This window comes from Schistocerca gregaria, unplaced genomic scaffold (genome assembly GCF_023897955.1).
Source record: "Schistocerca gregaria isolate iqSchGreg1 unplaced genomic scaffold, iqSchGreg1.2 ptg001495l, whole genome shotgun sequence".
In the NCBI taxonomy this organism is placed as follows: Eukaryota; Metazoa; Arthropoda; class Insecta; order Orthoptera; family Acrididae; genus Schistocerca; species Schistocerca gregaria.
This window is the reverse complement of record NW_026062785.1, coordinates 22,501-27,500: the sequence shown is the minus strand read 5'-3', so window position 1 is coordinate 27,500 and position 5,000 is coordinate 22,501. Positions and strand designations below refer to the sequence as shown.

General features: G+C 50.3%; 1 non-coding gene across 1 annotated transcript in view; it reads right to left on the bottom strand.

The window, feature by feature from the left end:
* Positions 1–1,003, bottom strand: part of LOC126332672 (small subunit ribosomal RNA) — a 1,893-nt gene extending 890 nt beyond the window's left edge. The window contains exon 1 of the ribosomal RNA XR_007563850.1: positions 1–1,003. This exon is cut by the window's left edge and continues 890 nt beyond it. This is a non-coding gene — a ribosomal RNA (small subunit ribosomal RNA).
* Positions 1,004–5,000: the final 3,997 nt, after the last annotated feature.

Below are 5,000 nucleotides of genomic sequence, written 5' to 3'. Positions count from 1 at the left end.
CGACGATCCAAGAATTTCACCTCTAACGTCGCAATACGAATGCCCCCGCCTGTCCCTATTAATCATTACCTCGGGTTCCGAAAACCAACAAAATAGAACCGAGGTCCTATTCCATTATTCCATGCACACAGTATTCAGGCGGGCTTGCCTGCTTTAAGCACTCTAATTTGTTCAAAGTAAACGTGCCGGCCCACCGAGACACTCAACAAAGAGCACCCTGGTAGGATTTAAACGGGGTCCGCCTCGGGACGCGAAAGCACCCCTTCGGCTCGCCCCACCGGCAGGACGTCCCACGATACATGCCAGTTAAACACCGACGGGCGGTGAACCAACAGCGTGGGACACAAATCCAACTACGAGCTTTTTAACCGCAACAACTTTAATATACGCTATTGGAGCTGGAATTACCGCGGCTGCTGGCACCAGACTTGCCCTCCAATAGATACTCGTTAAAGGATTTAAAGTGTACTCATTCCGATTACGGGGCCTCGGATGAGTCCCGTATCGTTATTTTTCGTCACTACCTCCCCGTGCCGGGAGTGGGTAATTTGCGCGCCTGCTGCCTTCCTTGGATGTGGTAGCCGTTTCTCAGGCTCCCTCTCCGGAATCGAACCCTGATTCCCCGTTACCCGTTACAACCATGGTAGGCGCAGAACCTACCATCGACAGTTGATAAGGCAGACATTTGAAAGATGCGTCGCCGGTACGAGGACCGTGCGATCAGCCCAAAGTTATTCAGAGTCACCAAGGCAAACGGACCAGACAAGCCAATCCGATTGGTTTTGATCTAATAAAAGCGTCCCTTCCATCTCTGGTCGGGACTCTGTTTGCATGTATTAGCTCTAGAATTACCACAGTTATCCAAGTAACGTGGGTACGATCTAAGGAACCATAACTGATTTAATGAGCCATTCGCGGTTTCACCTTAATGCGGCTTGTACTGAGACATGCATGGCTTAATCTTTGAGACAAGCATATGACTACTGGCAGGATCAACCAGGGAGCTGCGTCAACTAGAGCTGAGCAGCCGGCCGCCCGGGAGTGTGTCCCGGGGGCCCGCGCGAACACGCAAGCGTCCGCTCAATTATTCTGCAAACAGGAGGAGGCCGAGCTCCCCTGCACGATACACCTCGAAACCCTCTCAGGTCCCGGCGGCGCGCAGCGCCGTCCTAGGTACTTGGTCGGTTTCGAGAGAGGCGCAATCGCCCGGAGTTAGGCGAGTAGACGGTTTTAGTGCGAACACCCTTGCTCCCAACTGAGCTTGCCGCTGCCGACAGAGGCCCGGGAGCGTGCTGTCGTGGCATTGCCGGCGGGAGACAACACGCGCCACCTATGGTGACCGGCAGCTCCAACGCCAGCGCCACACAAGGGCAAAGCCCCACTTGGGTGCAGAAGCGAACTCTCCCAGCACAGCGCACGCGCCAACACGTCCGCACAACTGCGATACAAACCACCTGCGAGAACCGCTGGGGCGACCGAGCAGCAGACGGCGTCGCGGCGCCGAGTGCCAGGCGGCGGCGCATCCTCAACGCACACAGTCCTCAATCAGACCAGCACACTGCAGATGTCCACCGCGCTTCGCACCGGGCTCGGCTGAACCAACTTTGGCCGCCAGGCGCCGCGTGCAGGGTGCGCCGCAGCGTAGCTGCGCCGCCTGCCGGGCCCGTCGGCTGGCGCTCCTGCCACTCGGCGCCCCCCACCAGCCGCCTGTTGCGCGTGCGCCCACGCAGCGCGCGGCCAACACGCCGGGCGGCCCCCCTTCACCGGCCGGGAACAGTCCCACCAAGCCACCGCCGCGTATCGCTTCATACCCACATGGGCCTAGTCACGCGTGTGGATGTGGCGGGTACCGCTGAAACAACCGGTTAATAGCTGTACCGATCGTCGCCATCACAGATTCACCTCCAGCGTGAACAACCGCTCAACAACGGATTTCCAGTTCATTTGCGTATCTTGGGCAGTAAACGTAGATGTCCACCTACATTTGCGAATTCAACAATTCTTGCATGCCAGGATGTCATGTGTCACGACACGCTACATCAGACCACATACACACTGCGACATGTGCAGAAGAGAACATGTGGAAGGTGGCCCGCGCACGTATGCGATGTACCTTCCGCGATCCACTGTCAACCGGCATCTGCGGCATGTCCCAGATATGGAACGCGGTCCACCAGGGTAGCACTTTGTGTGAGGCAATACGACAAAGTCGGAATACACGCGTCACTACATCAGACGGCTCACGCTGACCTGACCTGACCTGACTCACCGCACCACCACCCCCAGCGACCCAGGGTGACATACAATGCGTTCGTACGTTCCTCCCACACGCCTCTACGGCGTACCACAGTGCAACCTAGCTGTTATTGGGAGACGAGACAAGTAGCATCAAGCACAACATATGGAAATTGAGATTCGACACCGTTGGGCACAGCCAGCGTACGGTCACACGTATCACACTACTTCACTCTGTACGTAACGACCGATGATCGGTACAGCGTGTGGGTTACGCGTACGACATCAGCGGACAATGGACACAGACCATACCACGACGTACACTGAGGGCGTCGACATCTGAATGCAACTGAACAGCTGCGAGGCTCATTTAACACTCAAACGCCAGACCGACCAGCTTGAGAGGACAGAGACACAAAGAGGGGGACAGAGGGGGACAGAGGGGGGGGAGGGGGGGGGGTCGGCGATATAGTCCTATTGCAGTACAATTGACAGTGGATAGCAGGAATATGTGGAAAGTAAGCAACACTCGCAAGACATCTACATGAGGATAACAACGACACCAGAGATTCCGAGCAGTGAACTATGTTAGGCAAAGGGACAACGTGGGTTAGGTTAAGGGACAACGTGGGTTAGGTTAAGGGACAACGTGGGTTAGGTTAAGGGACAACGTGGGTTAGGTTAAGGGACAACGTGGGTTAGGTTAAGGGACAACGTGGGTTAGGTTAAGGGACAACGTGGGTTAGGTTAAGGGACAACGTGGGTTAGGTTAAGGGACAACGTGGGTTAGGTTAAGGGACAACGTGGGTTAGGTTAAGGGACAACGTGGGTTAGGTTAAGGGACAACGTGGGTTAGGTTAAGGGACAACGTCGGTTAGGTTAAGGGACAACGTGGGTTAGGTTAAGGGACAACGTGGGTTAGGTTAAGGGACAACGTGGGTTAGGTTAAGGGACAACGTGGGTTAGGTTAAGGGACAACGTGGGTTAGGTTAAGGGACAACGTGGGTTAGGTTAAGGGACAACGTGGGTTAGGTTAAGGGACAACTTGAGTTAGGTTAAGGGACAACTTGAGTTAGGTTAAGGGACAACTTGAGTTAGGTTAAGGGACAACTTGAGTTAGGTTAAGGGACAACTTGAGTTAGGTTAAGGGACAAATTGAGTTAGGTTAAGGGACAAATTGAGTTAGGTTAAGGGACAAATTGAGTTAGGTTAAGGGACAAATTGAGTTAGGTTAAGGGACAAATTGAGTTAGGTTAAGGGACAAATTGAGTTAGGTTAAGGGACAACTTGAGTTAGGTTAAGGGACAAATTGAGTTAGGTTAAGGGACAACTTGAGTTAGGTTAAGGGACAACTTGAGTTAGGTTAAGGGACAACTTGAGTTAGGTTAAGGGACAACTTGAGTTAGGTTAAGGGACAACTTGAGTTAGGTTAAGGGACAAATTGAGTTAGGTTAAGGGACAAATTGAGTTAGGTTAAGGGACAAATTGAGTTAGGTTAAGGGACAAATTGAGTTAGGTTAAGGGACAACTTGAGTTAGGTTAAGGGACAACTTGAGTTAGGTTAAGGGACAACTTGAGTTAGGTTAAGGGACAACTTGAGTTAGGTTAAGGGACAACTTGAGTTAGGTTAAGGGACAACTTGAGTTAGGTTAAGGGACAACTTGAGTTAGGTTAAGGGACAACTTGAGTTAGGTTAAGGGACAAATTGAGTTAGGTTAAGGGACAAATTGAGTTAGGTTAAGGGACAAATTGAGTTAGGTTAAGGGACAAATTGAGTTAGGTTAAGGGACAACTTGAGTTAGGTTAAGGGACAACTTGAGTTAGGTTAAGGGACAACTTGAGTTAGGTTAAGGGACAACTTGAGTTAGGTTAAGGGACAACTTGAGTTAGGTTAAGGGACAACTTGAGTTAGGTTAAGGGACAACTTGAGTTAGGTTAAGGGACAACTTGAGTTAGGTTAAGGGACAACTTGAGTTAGGTTAAGGGACAACTTGAGTTAGGTTAAGGGACAACTTGAGTTAGGTTAAGGGACAAATTGAGTTAGGTTAAGGGACAAATTGAGTTAGGTTAAGGGACAAATTGAGTTAGGTTAAGGGACAACTTGAGTTAGGTTAAGGGACAACTTGAGTTAGGTTAAGGGACAACTTGAGTTAGGTTAAGGGACAACTTGAGTTAGGTTAAGGGACAAATTGAGTTAGGTTAAGGGACAAATTGAGTTAGGTTAAGGGACAAATTGAGTTAGGTTAAGGGACAACTTGAGTTAGGTTAAGGGACAAATTGAGTTAGGTTAAGGGACAAATTGAGTTAGGTTAAGCGATAATCTGGTACAGCCACAGTTAGGTTAAGCGATAATCTGGTACAGCCACAGTTAGGTTAAGCGATAATCTGGTACAGCCACAGTTAGGTTAAGCGATAAACTGGTACAGCCACAGTTAGGTTAAGCGATAAACTGGTACAGCCACAGTTAGGTTAAGCGATAAACTGGTACAGCCACAGTTAGGTTAAGCGATAAACTGGTACAGCCACAGTTAGGTTAAGCGATAAACTGGTACAGCCACAGTTAGGTTAAGCGATAAACTGGTACAGCCACAGTTAGGTTAAGCGATAAACTGGTACAGCCACAGTTAGGTTAAGCGATAAACTGGTACAGCCACAGTTAGGTTAAGCGATAAACTGGTACAGCCACAGTTAGGTTAAGCGATAAACTGGTACAGCCACAGTTAGGTTAAGCGATAAACTGGTACAGCCACAGTTAGGTTAAGCGA